Consider the following 23,034-nt stretch of genomic DNA (forward strand, 5'->3'; position numbering starts at 1 on the left):
TATAATATTCATTGCGAAGTGTCATGTATACCTCGCATTCCATTCAAAAGAATGTAAATGCGACACTTCCTTGCTAGAAAGTAGCCTCTGCAGATGTCTTCGTATCGAACCATTAGACTTCTAATGCTTCTTAAATCGCCATTTCGCATCTCGTTTCTATGTTTTATGATAAGATATAATATCCGTTGTGCAGTGTTGCGTATATCTCGTCTATACTTCAAATGAATGTAAATGCGACACTTCCTTGCTAGGAAATAGCGTTTACAGATGTCTTCTTTTCGTGGCATTAGTGCTCTATTGCTTCTCAAAACGCGATATCGCTTCTCATTACCATGTTTCATTGTAATATATATTATTCATTGTGGAGTGTTATGTATACCTCGTATTCACTTCAAAAGAATGTAAATGCGACACTTCCTTGCTAGGAAATAGCTTTTGCGGATGTTTACGTATCGAAGCAATAGGGATCTAATGCTTCTTAAATCGCCATATCGCATCTCATTTCTATGTTTCATGACAATATATAACATTCACTGCGAAGTGTCATGTATACCTCGCATACACATCAAATGAATGTAAATGCGACACTTCCTTGCTAGGAAGTAGCGTGTGCAGATGTCTACGTATCGAAGCAATAGATTTCTAAAGATTACTAATTCGCGGTATCGCATCTCATATCTATGTTTCATGATAATATATAATATTAATTGCGAAGTTTCATGTATACCTCGCATACAATTCAAACGAATGTGAATGCCACAGTTCCTTGCTGGGAAATAGTGTTTGCAGATGTCTACGTATCGAAGCAATGGATTTCTAATGCTTCTTAAATCGCGATATCGCATCCCATTTCTATGTTTCATGATAAGATATAATATTCATTGCGAAGTGTCACGTATACCTCGTATTCCTTTCAAAAGAATGTAAATGCGACACTTCCTTGCTCGGAAATAGCGTTTGCAGATGTCTACGTATCGTGGCATTATAGTTCTAATGCTTCTCAAAACGCGATATCGCTACTCATTACTATGTTTCTTGATAATATATAATATTCATTGTGGAGTGTTATGTATACCTCGTATTCACTTCAAAAGAATGTAAATGCGACACTTCCTTGCTAGGAAGTAGCGCTTGCAGATGTCTACGTATCGTAGCATTGGTGTTATAATGCTTCCTAAATCGCCATATTACATCACATTTCTATGTTTCATGATAAGATATAATATTCATTGTGGAGTGTTATGTATACCTCGTATTCTCTTCAAAAGAATGCAAATGCGACACTTCCTTGCTAGGAAATAGCTTTTGCGGATGTCTACGTATCGAAGCAATAGGGATCTAATGCTTCTTAAATCGCCATATCGCATCTCATTTCTATGTTTCATGACAATATATAACATTCACTGCGAAGTGTCATGTATACCTCGCATACACATCAAATGAATGTAAATGCGACACTTCCTTGCTAGGAAGTAGCGTTGGCAGATGTCTACGTATCGAAGCAATAGACATCTAATGCTTCATAAATCGCCATATCGCATCTCATTTCTATGTTTCATGATAAGATATAATATTCATTGCGAAGTGTTGTGTATACCTCGTACTCACTTCAAAAGAATGTAAATGCGACACTTCCTTGCAAGGTAGTAGCCTTTGCAGATGTCTACGTATCGGAGCAATAGATTTCTAAATCTTGCTAATTCGTGATATCGAATCTCATATCTATGTTTCATGATAATTTATAATATTCATTGCGAAGTGTCATGTATGCCTCGCATACACTTCAAATGAATGTGAATGCTACAGTTCCTCGCTAGGAAATAGCGTTTGCAGATGTCTACGTATCGAAGCAATAGAGTTCTAATGCTTCTTAAATCGTCATATCGCATCCCATTTCTACGTTTCCTGATAAGATATAATATTCATTGCGAAGTGTCATGTATACCTCGTATTCCTTTCAAAAGAATGAAAACGCGACACTTCCTTGCTAGGAAGTAGCGTTTGCAGATGTCTACGTATCGAAGCAATAGTGTTCTAATGCTTCTTAAATCGCGATATCGCATCTCATTTCTATGTTTCATGACAATATATAATATTCACTGCGAAGTGTCATGTATACCTCGCATACACTTGAGATGAATGTAAATGCGACACTTCCTTGCTAGGAAATAGCGTTTGCAGGTGGCTACGTATCGAAGCAATAGATTTCTAAAGCTTGCTAATTCGCGATATCGCATCTCATATCTATGTTTCATTATAATATATAATATTCATTGCGAAGTTTCATGTATACCTCGCATACAATTCAAACGAATTTGAATGCGACAGTTCCTTGCTGGGAAATAGTGTTTGCAGATGTCTACGTATCGAAGCAGTAGATTTCTAATGCTTCTTAAATCGTCATATCGCATCTCATTTCTATGTTACATGATAAGATATAATATTCATTGCGAAGTGTCACGTATACCTCATATTCCTTTCAAAAGAATGTAAATGCGACACTTCCTTGCTAGGAAGTAGCGTTTGCAGATGTCTAGGTATCGAAGCAATAGAGTTCTAATGCTTCTTAAATCGCCATATTACATCACATTTATATGTTTCATGATAAGATATAATATTCATTGTGGAGTGTTATGTATACCTCGCATACACTTCAAATGAATGTAAATGCGACACTTACTTGCTAGGGAGTAGCGTTTGCAGGTGTCTACGTATCGAAGCAATAGAGTTCTAATGCTTCTTAAATCGCTATATTGCATCTCATTTCTATGTTTCATGATAAGATATAATATTCATTGTGCTGTGTTATGTAAATCTCGTCCATACTTCAAATGAATGTAAATGCGACACTTCCTTGCTAGGAAATTTCTCTTGCAGATGTCCACGTATCGTGGCATTAGGGTTCTAATGCTTCTCAAATCGCGATATCGCTTCTCATTTCTATGTTTCATGATAATATATAATATTCACTGCGAAGTGTCATGTATACCTCGCATACACTTTAATTGAATGTACATGCGACACTTCCTTGCTAGGAAATAGCGTTTGCAGATGTCTACGTATCGGAGCAATAGAGCTCAGGTGCTTCTTAAATCGCCATATTGCATCTCATTTCTATGTTTCATGATAATATATAATATTCATTGCGAAGTGTCATGTATACCTCGTACTCCTTTCAAAATAATGTAAATGCAACACTTCCTTGCTAGGAAATAGCGTTTGCAGATGTCTACGTATCGAAGCAATAGACATCCAATGCTTCATAAATCGCCATATCGCATCTCATTTCTATCTTTCATGATAAGATATAATATTCATTTTGCAGTGTTATGAATACCTCGTATTCACTTCAAAAGTATGTAAATGCGACACTTCCTTGCTTGGAAATAGCGTTTGCAGATGTCTACGTATCGAAGCAATAGTTTTCTAATGCTTCTCAAGTCGTCATATCGCATCACATTTCTATGTTTCATGATAATATATATTACTTATTGTGAAGTGTTATGTATACCTCGTATTCACATCAAAAGAATGTAAATGCGACACTTCCTTGCTAGGAAATAGCGTTTGCAGATGTCTACGTATCGAAGCAGTAGAGTTCTAATGCTTCTTAAATCGCCATATCGCATCTCATTTCTATGTTTCATGATAAGATATAATATTCATTGCGAAGGGTCATGTTTACTTCGCATACACTTCAAATGAATGTAAATGCGACACTTCCTTGCTAGGAAATAGCGTTTGCAGATGTCTACGTATCGTGGCATTAGAGGTCTAATGCTTCCCAAAACGCGATATCGCTTCGCATTCTTATGTTTCATGATAATATATAATATTCACTGCGAAGTGTCATGTATACCTCGTATTCCTTTCAAAAGAATGTAAGCGCGACACTTCCATGCTAGGAAATAGTGTCTGCAGATGTCTACGTATCGAAGCAATAGAGTTCTAATGCTTCATAAATCGTCATATCGCATCTCATTTTTATGTTTCATGAGAAGATATAATATTCATTGCGAAGTGTCATGTATACCTCGTATTCCTTTCAAAAGATTGTAAATGCGACACTTCCTTGCTAGGAAGTAGCGTTTGCAGATGTCTACGTATCGAAGCAATAGAGTTCTAAAGCTTCTTAAATCGCGATATCGCATCACATTTCTAAGTTTCATGATAAGATATCATATTCATTGTGCAGTGTTATGAATACCTCGTATTCACTTCAAGAGAATATAAATGCGACACTTCCTTGCTAGGAAATAGCGTTTGCAGATGTCTACGTATCGATGCAACGGTTTTCTAATGCTTCTTAAATCGTCATATTGCATCTCATATCTATGTTTCATGATAGGATATAATATTCATTGTGGAGTGTTATGTATACCTCGTATTCCTTTCAATAGAATGTAAATGCGACACTTCCCTGCTAGGAAGTAGCATTTGCAGATGTCTACGTATCGCAGCAATAGAGTTCTAATGCTTCTCAAAACGCGATATCGCTACTCAATGCTATGTTTCATAATAATATATAACATTCATTGTGGAGTGTTATGTATACCTCGTATTCACTTCAAAAGAATGTAAATGCGACACTTCCTTGCTAGGTAATAGCGTTTGCAGATATCTACGTATCGAAGCTCTAGACATCTAATGCTTCATTAATCGCCATATCGCATCTCAATTCTATGTTTCATGATAAGATATAATATTCATTGCGGAGTGTTATGTATACCTCGTATTCACTTAAAAGAAAGTAAACGCGACACTTCCTTGCCAGGAAATAGCGTTTGCAGATGTCTACGTATCGAAGTAATAGACATCTAATGCATCATAAATCGCGATATCGCATCTCATTTCTAGGTTTCATGATAAGATATAATATCCATTGCGAAGTGTCACGTATACCTCGTATTCCTTTCAAAAGATTGTAAATGCGACACTTCCTTCCTAGAAAGTAGCGTTTGCAGATATCTACGCATCGAAGCAATAGTGTTCTAATGCTTCTTAAATCGCGATATCGCATCTCATTTCTATGTTTCATGATAAGATATAATATTCACAGTGCAGTGTTATGTATACCTCGTATTCACTTCAAAAGAATGTAAACGCGACACTTCCTTGCTAGGAAGTAGCGTTTGCAGATGCCTACGTATCGTGGCATTAGTGTTCTAATGCTTCTCAAAACGCGATATCGCATCTCATTTCTATGTTTCATGAAAATATATAATATTCATTGTGGAGTGTTATATATACCTCGTATTCATTTCAATACAATGTAAATGCGACACTTCCTTGCTAGGAAATAGCGTTTGCAGATGTGTACGTATCGAAGCAATAGATTTCTAAAGCTTGGTAATTCGCTATATCGAATCTCATATCTGCGTTTTATGATAATATATAATATTCATTGCGAAGTTTCATGTGTACCTCGCATACAAATCAAACGAATGTGAATGCGACAGTTCCTTGCTAGGAAATAGTGATTGCTGATGTCTACGTATCGATGTAATAGAGTTCTAATGCTTCTTAAATCGCGATATCGCACCTCATTTCTATGTTTCATGATAAGATATAATATTCATTGTGTAGTGTTATGTTTATCTCATCTATACTTCAAATGAATGTAAATGCGACACCTCCTTGCTAGGAAATAGCGTTTGCAGATGTCTGCGTATCGTGGCATTAGAGTTCTAATGCTTCTCAAAACGCGATATCGCATCTCATTTCTATGTTTCATGATAAGATATAATATTCATTGTGCAGTGTCATGTATATCTCGTCCATACTTCAAATGAATGTAAATGCGACACTTCCTTCCTGGAAAATGTCGTTTGCAGATGTCTACGTATCGTGGCATTAGAGGTCTAATGCTTCTCAAAACGCGAAATCGCTACTCATTACTATGTTTCATGATAATATATAATATTCATTGCGGAGTGTTATGTATACCTCGCATACACTACAAATGAATGTGAATGCGACAGTTCCTTGCTAGGAAATAGCGTTTGCAGACATCTACGTATTGTGGCATTAGAGTTCTAATGCCTCTCAAGACGCGATATCGCTACTCATTACTTTGTTTCATGATAATATATAATATTCATTGTGGAGTGTTATGTATACCTCGTATTCATTTCCATAGAATGTAAATGCGACACGTCCTTGCTAGGAAGTAGCGTTTGCAGATGTCTACGTATCGAAGCAATAGTGTTCTAATGATTCTTAAATCGCGATATCGCATCTCATGTCTATGTTTCATGACAATATATAATATTCATTACGAAGTGTCATGTAAACCTCGCATACACTTAAAATGAATGTAAATGCGACACTTCCTTCCTAGGAAATAGCGTTTGCAGATGTAAACGTATCGAAGCCATAGATTTCTAAAGCTTGCTAATTCGCGATATCGAATCTCATATCTGCGTTTCATGATAATATATAATATTCATTGCGAAGTTTCATGTGTACCTCGCATACAATTCAAACGAATGTGAATGCGACAGTTCCTTGCTAGGAAGTAGCGTTTGCAGATGTCTACGAATCGAAGCAATAGTGTTCTCATGCTTCTTAAATCGTCATACCGCATCTCATTTCTATGTTTCATGATAAGATATAATTTCCATTGCGATGTGTCATGTATACCTCGTATTCCTTTCAAAAGAGTGAAAATGCGACACTCTCTTGCTAGGAAGTAGCGTTTGCAGATGTCTACGTATCGAACCAATAGATTTCTAATGCTTCTTAAATCGCTATATCGCATCTCATTTCTATGTTTCATGATAAGATATAATATTCATTGTGCAGTGTTATGTATATCTCGTCTATACTTCAAATGGATGAAAACGCGACACTTCCTTGCTAGGAAGTAGCGTTTGCAGATGCCTACGTATCGTGGCATTAGTGTTCTAATGCTTCTCAAAACGCGATATCGCATCTCATTTCTATGTTTCATGATAATATATAATATTCATTGTGGAGTGTTATGTATACCTCGTATTCATTTCAATAGAATGTAAATGCGACACTTCCTTGCTAGGAAATAGCGTTTGCAGATGTGTACGTATCGAAGCAATAGATTTCTAATGCTTGCTAATTCGCGATATCGAATCTCATATCTGCGTTTTATGATAATATATAATATTCATTGCGAAGTTTCATGTGTACCTCGCATACAAATCAAACGAATGTGAATGCGACAGTTCCTTGCTAGGAAATAGTGATTGCTGATGTCTACGTATCGATGTAATAGAGTTCTAATGCTTCTTAAATCGCGATATCACACCTCATTTCTATGTTTCATGATAAGATATAATATTCATTGTGTAGTGTTATGTTTATCTCATCTATACTTCAAATGAATGTAAATGCGACACTTCCTTGCTAGGAAATAGCGTTTGCAGATGTCTGCGTATCGTGGCATTAGAGTTCTAATACTTCTCAAAACGCGATATCGCATCTCATTTCTATGTTTCATGATAAGATATAATATTCATTGTGCAGTGTCATGTATATCTCGTCCATACTTCAAATGAATGTAAATGCGACACTTCCTTCCTGGGAAATGTCGTTTGCAGATGTCTACGTATCGTGGCATTAGAGGTCTAATGCTTCTCAAAACGCGAAATCGCTACTCATTACTATGTTTCATGATAATATATAATATTCATTGCGGAGTGTTATGTATACCTCGCATACACTACAAATGAATGTGAATGCGACAGTTCCTTGCTAGGAAATAGCGTTTGCAGACATCTACGTATTGTGGCATTAGAGTTCTAATGCCTCTCAAGACGCGATATCGCTACTCATTACTTTGTTTCATGATAATATATAATATTCATTGTGGAGTGTTATGTATACCTCGTATTCATTTCCATAGAATGTAAATGCGACACGTCCTTGCTAGGAAGTAGCGTTTGCAGATGTCTACGTATCGAAGCAATAGTGTTCTAATGATTCTTAAATCGCGATATCGCATCTCATGTCTATGTTTCATGACAATATATAATATTCATTGCGAAGTGTCATGTAAACCTCGCATACACTTAAGATGAATGTAAATGCGACACTTCCTTCCTAGGAAATAGCGTTTGCAGATGTCTACGTATCGAAGCAATGGATTTCTAATGCTTGCTAATTCGCGATATCGCATCTCATATCTATGTTTCATGATAATATATAATATTCATTGCGAAGTTTCATGTATACCTCGCATACAATTCAAACGAATGTGAGTGGGACAGTTCCTTGCTGGGAAATAGTGTTTGGAGATGTCTACGTATCGAAGCAATAGAGTTCTAATGCTTCTTAAATCGTCATATCGCATCTCATTCCTATGCTTCATGATAATATATAATATTCATTGCGGAGTGTTGTGTATACCTCGCATACACTACAAATGAATGTGAATGCGACAGTTCCTTGCTAGGAAATAGCGTTTGCAGACATCTACGTATTGTGGCATTAGAGTTCTAATGCTTCTCAAGAAGCGATATCGCATCTCATTTCTATGCTTCATGATAAGATATAATATTCATTGCGAAGTGTTATGTATGCCTCGTATTCACTTCAAAAGAATGTAAATGCGACACTTCCTTGCAAGGTAATAGCTTTTGCAGATGTCTACGTATCGAAGCAATAGATTTCTAAATCTTGCTAATTCGCGATATCGAATCTCATATCTATGTTAAATGATAATTTATAATATTCATTGCGAAATGTCATGTATACCTCGCATACACTTCAACTGAATGTGAATGCGACAGTTCCTTGCAAGGAAATAGTGATTGCTGATGTCTACGTATCGATGTAATAGAGTTCTAATGCTTCTTAAATCGCGATATAGCATCTCATTTCTATGCTTCATGATAAGATATAATATTCAGTGGGCAGTGTTATGCTTACCTCGGTTTCACTTCAGAAGAATGTAAATGCGACACTTCCTTGCTAGGAAGTAGCGTTTGCAGATGTCTACGTATCGAAGCAGTAGTGTTCTAATGCTTCTAAAATCGCGATATCTTATCTCATTTCTATGTTTCATGACAATATATAATATTCATTGCGAAGTGTCATGTATACCTCGCATGCACTTAAAATGAATGTAAATGCGACACTTCCTTGCAAGGAAATAGCGTTTGCAGATGTCTACGTATCGTGGGATTAGAGTTCTAATGCTTCTCAAAACGCGAAATCGCTTCACATTTCTATGTTTCATGATAAGATATAATATTCATTGTGGAGCTTATGTATTCCTCGTATTCACGTCAAAAGAATGTAAATGCGACCCTTCCTTGCTAGGAAATAGCGTTTGCAGATGTCCACGTATCGTAGCAACAGTATTCTAATGCTTGTCAAAACGCGATATAGCATCTCATTTCTATGTCTCATTATAAGATATAATATTCATTGCGATATGGCATGTATACCTCGCATTTACTTCAAAAGGATGTAAATGCTAAACTTCCTTGCTAAGAAATAGCGCTTGCAGATATCTACGTATCCAAGCAATGGGGTTCTAATGCTTCTCAAAACGCGATATCGCGTCTCATTTCTATGTTTCATGATATGATATGAAATCCCTAGCGAAGTGTCATGTATAGCTCGTATTCACATCAAATGAGTGTAAATGCGACACTTCCTCGCTAGGAAATAGCGATTACAGATATCTACGTATCGGGGTAATAGAGTTTTAATGCTTCTTAAAACGCGATATCGCATCTCATTTCTATGTTTCATGATATGATATAATATTCCTAGCGAAGTGTCATGTATACCTCGCATACACTTCAAATGAATGTGATTGCGACAGTTCCTTGCTAGGAAATAGTGTTTGCAGATATCTACGTATCGAAGCAATAGAGTTCTAAAGCTTCATAAATCGCGATATCGCATCTCATTTCTAGATTTCATGATAAGATATAATATTCATTGCGAAGTGTCACGTATACCTCCTATTCCTTTCAAAAGACTGTAAATGCGACACTTCCTTCCTAGAAAGTAGCGTTTGCAGATATCTACGCATCGAAGCTATAGTGTTCTAATGCTTCTTAAATCGCGATATCGCATCTCATTTCTATGTTTCATGATAAGATATAATATTCACAGTGCAGTGATATGTATACCTCGTATTCACTTCAAAAGAATATAAACGCGACACTTCCTTGCTGGGAAATATCGTTTGCAGATGTCTACGTATCGAAGCAATAGAGTTCTAATGCTTCTTAAATCGCGATATCGCACCTCATTTCTATGTTTCACGATAAGATATAATATTCATTGTGTAGTGTTATGTTTATCTCATCTATACTTCAAATGAATGTAAATGCGACACTTCCTTGCTAGGAAGTAGCGTTTGCCGATTTCTACGTATCGTGGCATTAGTGTTCTAATGCTTCTCAAAACGCGATATCGCATCTCATTTCTATGCTTCATGATAAGATATAATATTCATTGCGAAGTGTTATGTATGCCTCGTATTCACTTCAAAAGAATGTAAATGCGACACTTCCTTGCAAGGTAATAGCTTTTGCAGATGTCTACGTATCGAAGCAATAGATTTCTAAATCTTGCTAATTCGCGATATCGAATCTCATATCTATGTTAAATGATAATTTATAATATTCATTGCGAAATGTCATGTATACCTCGCATACACTTCAACTGAATGTGAATGCGACAGTTCCTTGCAAGGAAATAGTGATTGCTGATGTCTACGTATCGATGTAATAGAGTTCTAATGCTTCTTAAATCGCGATATAGCATCTCATTTCTATGCTTCATGATAAGATATAATATTCAGTGGGCAGTGTTATGCTTACCTCGGTTTCACTTCAGAAGAATGTAAATGCGACACTTCCTTGCTAGGAAGTAGCGTTTGCAGATGTCTACGTATCGAAGCAGTAGTGTTCTAATGCTTCTAAAATCGCGATATCTTATCTCATTTCTATGTTTCATGACAATATATAATATTCATTGCGAAGTGTCATGTATACCTCGCATGCACTTAAAATGAATGTAAATGCGACACTTCCTTGCAAGGAAATAGCGTTTGCAGATGTCTACGTATCGTGGGATTAGAGTTCTAATGCTTCTCAAAACGCGAAATCGCTTCACATTTCTATGTTTCATGATAAGATATAATATTCATTGTGGAGCTTATGTATTCCTCGTATTCACGTCAAAAGAATGTAAATGCGACCCTTCCTTGCTAGGAAATAGCGTTTGCAGATGTCCACGTATCGTAGCAACAGTATTCTAATGCTTGTCAAAACGCGATATAGCATCTCATTCCTATGTCTCATTATAAGATATAATATTCATTGCGATATGGCATGTATACCTCGCATTTACTTCAAAAGGATGTAAATGCTAAACTTCCTTGCTAAGAAATAGCGCTTGCAGATATCTACGTATCCAAGCAATGGGGTTCTAATGCTTCTCAAAACGCGATATCGCGTCTCATTTCTATGTTTCATGATATGATATGAAATCCCTAGCGAAGTGTCATGTATAGCTCGTATTCACATCAAATGAGTGTAAATGCGACACTTCCTCGCTAGGAAATAGCGATTACAGATATCTACGTATCGGGGTAATAGAGTTTTAATGCTTCTTAAAACGCGATATCGCATCTCATTTCTATGTTTCATGATATGATATAATATTCCTAGCGAAGTGTCATGTATACCTCGCATACACTTCAAATGAATGTGATTGCGACAGTTCCTTGCTAGGAAATAGTGTTTGCAGATATCTACGTATCGAAGCAATAGAGTTCTAAAGCTTCATAAATCGCGATATCGCATCTCATTTCTAGATTTCATGATAAGATATAATATTCATTGCGAAGTGTCACGTATACCTCCTATTCCTTTCAAAAGACTGTAAATGCGACACTTCCTTCCTAGAAAGTAGCGTTTGCAGATATCTACGCATCGAAGCTATAGTGTTCTAATGCTTCTTAAATCGCGATATCGCATCTCATTTCTATGTTTCATGATAAGATATAATATTCACAGTGCAGTGATATGTATACCTCGTATTCACTTCAAAAGAATATAAACGCGACACTTCCTTGCTGGGAAATATCGTTTGCAGATGTCTACGTATCGAAGCAATAGAGTTCTAATGCTTCTTAAATCGCGATATCGCACCTCATTTCTATGTTTCACGATAAGATATAATATTCATTGTGTAGTGTTATGTTTATCTCATCTATACTTCAAATGAATGTAAATGCGACACTTCCTTGCTAGGAAGTAGCGTTTGCCGATTTCTACGTATCGTGGCATTAGTGTTCTAATGCTTCTCAAAACGCGATATCGCATCTCATTTCTATGTTTCATGATAAGATATAATATTCATTGCGAAGTGTTATGTATACCTCGTATTCACTTCAAAAGAATGTAAATGCGACACTTTCTTGCAAGGTAATAGCCTTTGCAGATGTCTACCTATCGAAGCAATAGATTTCTAAATCTTGCTAATTCGCGATATCGAATCTCTATGTTAAATGATAATTTTTAATATTCATTGCGAAATGTCATGTATACCTCGCATACACTTCAACTGAATGTGAATGCGACAGTTCCTTGCAAGGAAATAGTGATTGCTGATGTCTACGTATCGATGTAATAGAGTTCTAATGCTTCTAAAATCGCGATATCGCATCCCATTTCTATGTTTCATGACAATATATAATATTCATTGCGAAGTGTCATGTATACCTCGCATGCACTTAAAATGAATGTAAATGCGACACTTCCTTGCAAGGAAATAGCGTTTGCAGATGTCTACGCATCGAAGCAATAGTGTTCTAATGCTTCTTAAATCGCGATATCGCATCTCATTTCTATGTTTCATGATAAGATATAATATTCACAGTGCAGTGTTATGTATACCTCGTATGCACTTCAAAAGAATGTAAACGCGACACTTCCTTGCTAGGAAATATCGTTTGCAGATGTCTACGTATCGAAGCAATAGAGTTCTAATGCTTCTTAAATCGCGATATCGCACCTCATTTCTATGTTTCACGATAAGATATAATATTCATTGTGTAGTGTTATGTTTATCTCATCTATACTTCAAATGAATGTAAATGCGACGCTTCCTTGCTAGGAAGTAGCGTTTGCAGATGTCTACGTATCGTGGCATTAGTGTTCTAATGCTTCTCAAAACGCGATATCGCATCTCATTTCTATGTTTCATGATAATATATAATATTCATTGTGGAGTGTTATGTATACCTCGTATTCATTTCAATAGAATGTAAATGCGACACTTCCTTGCTAGGAAATAGCGTTTGCAGATGTGTACGTATCGAAGCAATAGATTTCTAAAGCTTGCTAATTCGCGATATCGAATCTCATATATGCGTTTTATGATAATATATAATATTCATTGCGAAGTTTCATGTGTACCTCGCATACAAATCAAACGAATGTGAATGCGACAGTTCCTTGCTAGGAAATAGTGATTGCTGATGTCTACGTATCGATGTAATAGAGTTCTAATGCTTCTTAAATCGCGATATCGCACCTCATTTCTATGTTTCATGATAAGATATAATATTCATTGTGTAGTGTTATGTTTATCTCATCTATACTTCCAATGAATGTAAATGCGGCACTTCCTTGCTGGGAAATAGCGTTTGCAGATGTCTGCGTATCGTGGCATTAGAGTTCTAATGCTTCTCAAAACGCAATATCGCATCTCATTTCTATGTTTCATGATAAGATATAATATTCATTGTGCAGTGTCATGTATATCTCGTCCATACTTCAAATGAATGTAAATGCGACACTTCCTTCCTGGGAAATGTCGTTTGCAGATGTCTACGTATCGTGGCATTAGAGGTCTAATGTTTCTCAAAACGCGAAATCGCTACTCATTACTATGTTTCATGATAATATATAATATTCATTGCGGAGTGTTATGTATACCTCGCATACACTACAAATGAATGTGAATGCGACAGTTCCTTGCTAGGAAATAGCGTTTGCAGATATCTACGTATTGTGGCATTAGAGTTCTAATGCCTCTCAAGACGCGATATCGCTACTCATTACTTTGTTTCATGATAATATATAATATTCATTGTGGAGTGTTATGTATACCTCGTATTCATTTCCATAGAATGTAAATGCGACACGCCCTTGCTAGGAAGTAGCGTTTGCAGATGTCTACGTATCGAAGCAATAGTGTTCTAATGATTCTTAAATCGCGATATCGCATCTCATGTCTATGTTTCATGACAATATATAATATTCATTGCGAAGTGTCATGTAAACCTCGCATACACTTAAAATGAATGTAAATGCGACACTTCCTTCCTAGGAAATAGCGTTTGCAGATGTCTACGTATCGAAGCAATGGATTTCTAATGCTTGCTAATTCGCGATATCGCATCTCATATCTATGTTTCATGATAATATATAATATTCATTGCGAAGTTTCATGTATACCTCGCATACAATTCAAACGAATGTGAGTGGGACAGTTCCTTGCTGGGAAATAGTGTTTGGAGATGTATACGTATCGAAGCAATAGAGTTCTAATGCTTCTTAAATCGTCATATCGCATCTCATTCCTATGCTTCATGATAATATGTAATATTCATTGCGGAGTGTTGTGTATACCTCGCATACACTACAAATGAATGTGAATGCGACAGTTCCTTGCTAGGAAATAGCGTTTGCAGACATCTACGTATTGTGGCATTAGAGTTCTAATGCTTCTCAAGAAGCGATATCGCATCTCATTTCTATGCTTCATGATAAGATATAATATTCATTGCGATGTGTTATGTATGCCTCGTATTCACTTCAAAAGAATGTAAATGCGACACTTCCTTGCAAGGTAATAGCTTTTGCAGATGTCTACGTATCGAAGCAATAGATTTCTAAATCTTGCTAATTCGCGATATCGAAACTCATATCTATGTTAAATGATAATTTATAATATTCATTGCGAAATGTCATGTATACCTCGCATACACTTCAACTGAATGTGAATGCGACAGTTCCTTGCAAGGAAATAGTGATTGCTGATGTCTACGTATCGATGTAATAGAGTTCTAATGCTTCTTAAATCGCGATATAGCATCTCATTTCTATGCTTCATGATAAGATATAATATTCAGTGGGCAGTGTTATGCTTACCTCGGTTTCACTTCAGAAGAATGTAAATGCGACACTTCCTTGCTAGGAAGTAGCGTTTGCAGATGTCTACGTATCGAAGCAGTAGTGTTCTAATGCTTCTAAAATCGCGATATCTTATCTCATTTCTATGTTTCATGACAATATATAATATTCATTGCGAAGTGTCATGTATACCTCGCATGCACTTAAAATGAATGTAAATGCGACACTTCCTTGCAAGGAAATAGTGATTGCTGATGTCTACGTATCGATGTAATAGAGTTCTAATGCTTCTAAAATCGCGATATCGCATCCCATTTCTATGTTTCATGACAATATATAATATTCATTGCGAAGTGTCATGTATACCTCGCATGCACTTAAAATGAATGTAAATGCGACACTTCCTTGCAGGGAAATAGCGTTTGCAGATGTCTACGCATCGAAGCAATAGTGTTCTAATGCTTCTTAAATCGCGATATCGCATCTCATTTCTATGTTTCATGATAAGATATAATATTCACAGTGCAGTGTTATGTATACCTCGTATTCACTTCAAAAGAATGTAAACGCGACACTTCCTTGCTAGGAAATATCGTTTGCAGATGTCTACGTATCGAAGCAATAGAGTTCTAATGATTCTTAAATCGCGATATCGCACCTCATTTCTATGTTTCACGATAAAATATAATATTCATTGTGTAGTGTTATGTTTATCTCATCTATACTTCAAATGAATGTAAATGCGACGCTTCCTTGCTAGGAAGTAGCGTTTGCAGATGTCTACGTATCGTGGCATTAGTGTTCTAATGCTTCTCAAAACGCGATATCGCATCTCATTTCTATGTTTCATGATAATATATAATATTCATTGTGGAGTGTTATGTATACCTCGTATTCATTTCAATAGAATGTAAATGCGACACTTCCTTGCTAGGAAATAGCGTTTGCAGATGTGTACGTATCGAAGCAATAGATTTCTAAAGCTTGCTAATTCGCGATATCGAATCTCATATCTGCGTTTTATGATAATATATAATATTCATTGCGAAGTTTCATGTGTACCTCGCATACAAATCAAACGAATGTGAATGCGACAGTTCCTTGCTAGGAAATAGTGATTGCTGATGTCTACGTATCGATGTAATAGAGTTCTAATGCTTCTTAAATCGCGATATCGCACCTCATTTCTATGTTTCATGATAAGATATAATATTCATTGTGTAGTGTTATGTTTATCTCATCTATACTTCAAATGAATGTAAATGCGGCACTTCCTTGCTGGGAAATAGCGTTTGCAGATGTCTGCGTATCGTGGCATTAGAGTTCTAATGCTTCTCAAAACGCGATATCGCATCTCATTTCTATGTTTCATGATAAGATATAATATTCATTGTGCAGTGTCATGTATATCTCGTCCATACTTCAAATGAATGTAAATGCGACACTTCCTTCCTGGAAAATGTCGTTTGCAGATGTCTACTTATCGTGGCATAAGAGGTCTAATGCTTCTCAAAACGCGAAATCGCTACTCATTACTATGTTTCATGATAATATATAATATTCATTGCGGAGTGTTATGTATACCTCGCATACACTACAAATGAATGTGAATGCGACAGTTCCTTGCTAAGAAATAGCGTTTGCAGATGTCTACGTGTCGAAGTAATAGACATCTAATGCATCATAAATCGCGATATCGCATCTCATTTCTAGGTTTCATGATAAGATATAATATTCATTGCGAAGTGTCACGTATACCTCCTATTCCTTTCAAAAGATTGTAAATGCGACACTTCCTTCCTAGAAAGTAGCGTCTGCAGATATCTACGCATCGAAGCAATAGTGTTCTAATGCTTCTTAAATCGTGATATCGCATCTCATTTCTATGTTTCATGATAAGATATAATATTCACAGTGCAGTGATATGTATACCTCGTATTCACTTCAAAAGAATATAAACGCGACTCTTCCTTGCTAGGAAATATCGTTTGCAGATGTCTACGTATCGAAGCAATAGAGTTCTAATGCTTCTTAAATCGCGATATCGCACCTCATTTCTATGTTTCACGATAAGATATAATATTCATTGTGTAGTGCTATGTTTATCTCATCTATACTTCAAATGAATGTAAATGCGACACTTCCTTGCTAGGAAGTAGCGTTTGCCGATGTCTACGTATCGTGGCATTAGTGTTCTAATCCTTCTCAAAACGCGATATCGCATCTCATTTCTATGTTTCATGATAATATATAATATTCATTGTGGAGTGTTATGTATACCTCGTATTCATTTCAATAGAATGTAAATGCGACACTTCCTTGCTAGGAAATAGCGTTTGCAGATGTGTACGTATCGAAGCAATAGATTTCTAAAGCTTGCTAATTCGCGATATCGAATCTCATATCTGCGTTTTATGATAATATATAATATTCATTGCGAAGTTTCATGTGTACCTCGCATACAAATCAAACGAATGTGAATGCGACAGTTCCTTGCTAGGAAATAGTGATTGCTGATGTCTACGTATCGATGTAATAGAGTTCTAATGCTTCTTAAATCGCGATATCACACCTCATTTCTATGTTTCATGATAAGATATAATATTCATTGTGTAGTGTTATGTTTATCTCATCTATACTTCAAATGAATGTAAATGCGACACTTCCTTGCTAGGAAATAGCGTTTGCAGATGTCTGCGTATCGTGGCATTAGAGTTCTAATGCTTCTCAAAACGCGATATCGCATCTCATTTCTATGTTTCATGATAAGATATAATATTCATTGTGCAGTGTCATGTATATCTCGTCCATACTTCAAATGAATGTAAATGCGACACTTCCTTCCTGGGAAATGTCGTTTGCAGATGTCTACGTATCGTGGCATTAGAGGTCTAATGCTTCTCAAAACGCGAAATCGCTACTCATTACTATGTTTCATGATAATATATAATATTCATTGCGGATTGTTATGTATACCTAGCATACACTACAAATGAATGTGAATGCGATAGTTCCTTGCTAGGAAATAGCGTTTGCAGACATCTACGTATTGTGGCATTAGAGTTCTAATGCTTCTCAAGACGCGATATCGCTACTCATTACTTTGTTTCATGATAATATATAATATTCATTGTGGAGTGTTATGTATACCTCGTATTCATTTCCATAGAATGTAAATGCGACACGTCCTTGCTAGGAAGTAGCGTTTGCAGATGTCTACGTATCGAAGCAATAGTGTTCTAATGATTCTTAAATCGCGATATCGCATCTCATGTCTATGTTTCATGACAATATATAATATTCATTGCGAAGAGTCATGTATACCTCGCATACACTTAAAATGAATGTAAATGCGACACTTCCTTCCTAGGAAATAGCTTTTGCAGATGTCTACGTATCGAAGCAATGGATTTATAATGCTTGCTAATTCGCGATATCGCATCTCATATCTATGTTTCATGATAATATATAATATTCATTGCGAAGTTTCATGTATACCTCGCATACAATTCAAACGAATGTGAGTGGGACAGTTCCTTGCTGGGAAATAGTGTTTGGAGATGTCTACGTATCGAAGCAATAGAGTTCTAATGCTTCTTAAATCGTCATATCGCATCTCATTCCTATGTTTCATGATAATATATAATACTCATTGTGGAGTGTTATGTATACCTCGTATTCGTTTCAGAAGAATGTAAATGCGACACTTCCTTGCTAGGAAGTAGCGTTTGCAGATGTGTACGTATCGAAGCAGTAGTGTTCTAATGCTTCTTAAATCGCGATATCACATCTCATTTCTATATTTCATGACAATATATAATATTCATTGCGAAGTGTCATGTATACCTCGCATGCACTTAAAATGAATGTAAGTGCGACACTTCCTTGCTAGGAAGTAGCGTTGGCAGATGTCTACGTATCGAAGCAATAGACATCTAATGCTTCATAAATCGCCATATCGCATCTCATTTCTATGCTTCATGATAAGATATAATATTCATTGCGAAGTGTTATGTATACCTCGTATTCACTTCAAAAGAATGTAAATGCGACACTTTCTTGCATGGTAATAGCCTTTGCAGATGTCTACCTATCGAAGCAATAGATTTCTAAATCTTGCTAATTCGCGATATCGAATCTCATATCTATGTTGAATGATAATTTTTAATATTCATTGCGAAATGTCATGTATACCTCGCATACACTTCAACTGAATGTGAATGCGACAGTTCCTTGCAAGGAAATAGTGATTGCTGATATCTACGTATCGATGTAATAGAGTTCTAATGCTTCTAAAATCGCGATATCGCATCCCATTTCTATGTTTCATGACAATATATAATATTCATTGCGAAGTGTCATGTATACCTCGCATGCACCTAAAATGAATGTAAATGCGACACTTCCTTGCAAGGAAATAGCGTTTGCAGATGTCTACGCATCGAAGCAATAGTGTTCTAATGCTTCTTAAATCGCGATATCGCATCTCATTTCTATGTTTCATGATTAGATATAATATTCACAGTGCAGTGTTATGTATACCTCGTATTCACTTCAAAAGAATGTAAACGCGACACTTCCTTGCTAGGAAATATCGTTTGCAGATGTCTACGTATCGAAGCAATAGAGTTCTAATGCTTCTTAAATCGCGATATCGCACCTCAATTCTATGTTTCACGATAAGATATAATATTCATTGTGTAGTGTTATGTTTATCTCATCTATACTTCAAATGAATGTAAATGCGACGCTTCCTTGCTAGGAAGTAGCGTTTGCAGATGTCTACGTATCGTGGCATTAGTGTTCTAATGCTTCTCAAAACGCGATATCGCATCTCATTTCTATGTTTCATGATAATATATAATATTCATTGTGGAGTGTTATGCATACCTCGTATTCATTTCAATAGAATGTAAATGCGACACTTCCTTGCTAGGAAATAGCGTTTGCAGATGTGTACGTATCGAAGCAATAGATTTCTAAAGCTTGCTAATTCGCGATATCGAATCTCATATCTGCGTTTTATGATAATATATAATATTCATTGCGAAGTTTCATGTGTACCTCGCATACAAATCAAACGAATGTGAATGCGACAGTTCCTTGCTAGGAAATAGTGATTGCTGATGTCTACGTATCGATGTAATAGAGTTCTAATGCTTCTTAAATCGCGATATCGCACCTCATTTCTATGTTTCATGATAAGATATAATATTCATTGTGTAGTGTTATGTTTATCTCATCTATACTTCAAATGAATGTAAATGCGGCACTTCCTTGCTGGGAAATAGCGTTTGCAGATGTCTGCGTATCGTGGCATTAGAGTTCTAACGCTTCTCAAAACGCGGTATCGCTTCACATTTCTATGTTTCAAGATAGTATATAATATTCATCGGGTAGTGTCATGTACACCTTGCATACACTTCAATTGAATGTAAATGCGATATTTCCTTGCTAGGAAGTAGCGTTTACAGATGTCTACGTATGGATGCAATAGAATTCTAACGCTTCTTAGATCGTCATATCGCATCTCATTTCTATGTTTCATTATAATATATAATATTCACTGTGGAGTGTTATGTACACCTCGTATTCACATCAAAAGAATGTAAATGCGACACTTCCTTGCTTGGAAATAGCGTTTGCAGATGTCTACGTATTGAAGCAATAGGTTTCTAAAGCTTGCTAATTCGCGATATCGCATCTCATATCTATGTTTCATGATAATATATAATATTCATTGCGAAGTGTCACGTATACCTCGCATACACTTCAAACGAATGTAAACGCCACACTTCCTTGCTAGGAAATAGCGTTTGCAGATGTCTACGTATCGTAGCATTAGTGCTCTAATGCTTCTCAAAACGCGACAGCATTTCTCATTTCTATGTTTCATGATAGTATATAATATTCATCGAGTAGTGTCATGTATACCTTGCATACACTTCAAATGAATGTAAATGCGACAGTTCCTTGCTAGGAAATAGCGTTTGCTGATGTCTACGTATCGAAGCAATAGAGTTCTAAAGCTTTTTAAATCGCGATATCGAATTTCATTTCTATGTTTCATGATAAGATATAGTATACATTGTGGAGTCTTATGTATACGTCGTATTTACTTCAAAAGAATGTAACCGCCACAATTTCTTGCCAGGAAATAGCGTTTGTAGATGTCTACGTATCGTAGCATTAGAGTTCTAATGCCTCTCAAAACGCGATATCGCTACTCATTACTATGTTTCATGATAATATATAATATTCACTGTGGAGTGTTATGTATACCTCTTATTCATTTCAAAAGAATGTAAATGCGACACTTCCTTGCTAGGAAATAGCGTTTGCAGATGCCTACGTATCGAAGCAATAGATTTCTAAAGCTTGCTAATTCGCGATATCGCATCTCATATCTATGCTTCATGATAATATACAATATTCATTGCGAAGTGTCACGTATACCTCGCATACACTTCAAACGAATGTAAATGCGACACTTCCTTGCTAGGAAATAGCGTTTGCAGATGTCTACGTATCGTAGCGTTAGTGCTCTAATGCAACTCAAAACGCGACAGCGTTTCCCATTTCTATGTTTCATGATAGTATATAATATTCATCGAGTAGTGTCATATATAACTTGCATACACTTCAAATGAATGTAAATGCGACACTTCCTTGCTAGGAAATAGCCTTTGCAGATGTCTACGTATCGAAGCAATAGATTTCTAAATCTTGCTAATTCGCGATATCGAATCTCATATCTATGTTAAATGATAATTTATAATATTCATTGCGAAATGTCATGTATACCTCGCATACACTTCAACTGAATGTGAATGCGACAGTTCCTTGCAAGGAAATAGTGATTGCTGATGTCTACGTATCGATGTAATAGAGTTCTAATGCTTCTTAAATCGCGATATAGCATCTCATTTCTATGTTTCATGATAAGATATAATATTCAGTGGGCAGTGTTATGCTTACCTCGGATTCACTTCAGAAGAATGTAAATGCGACACTTCCTTGCTAGGAAGTAGCGTTTGCAGATGTCTACGTATCGAAGCAGTAGTGTTCTAATGCTTCTAAAATCGCGATATCGCATCCCATTTCTATGTTTCATGACAATATATAATATTCATTGCGATGTGTCATGTATACCTCGCATGCACTTAAAATGAATGTAAATGCGACACTTCCTTGCTAGGAAATAGCGTTTGCAGATGTCTACGTGTCGTAGCATTAGAGTTCTAATGCTTCTCAGAACGCGATATCGCTACTCATTGCTATGTTTCATCATAATATATAATATTCACTGTGAAGTGCTATGTATACCTCGTATTCATTTCAAAAGAATGTAAATGCGACACTTCCTTGCTAGGAAATAGCGTTTGCAGATGCCTACGTATCGAAGCAATAGGTTTCTAAAGCTTGCTAATTCGCGATATCGCATCTCATACCTATGTTTCATGATAATATATAATATTCATTGCGAAGTGTCACCTATACCTCGCATACACTTCAAACGAATGTAAACGGCACACTTCCTTGCTAGGAAATAGCGTTTGCAGATGTCTACGTATCGTAGCATTAGTGCTCTAATGCTTCTCAAAACGCGACAGCAATTCTCATTTCTATGTTTCATGATAGTATATAATATTCATCGAGTAGTGTCATGTATACCTTGCATACACTTCAAATGAATGTAAATGCGACAGTTCCTTGCTAGGAAATAGCGTTTGCTGATGTCTACGTATCGAAGCAATAGAGTTCTAAAGCTTTTTAAATCGCGATATCGAATTTCATTTCTATGTTTCATGATAAGATATAATATACATTGTTCAGTGTTATGTATATCTCGTCTATACTTCAAATGAATGTAAATGCGACACTTCCTTCC

The sequence above is a fragment of the Xylocopa sonorina genome, unplaced genomic scaffold (genome assembly GCF_050948175.1).
Source record: "Xylocopa sonorina isolate GNS202 unplaced genomic scaffold, iyXylSono1_principal scaffold0099, whole genome shotgun sequence".
Classification (NCBI taxonomy): Eukaryota; Metazoa; Arthropoda; class Insecta; order Hymenoptera; family Apidae; genus Xylocopa; species Xylocopa sonorina.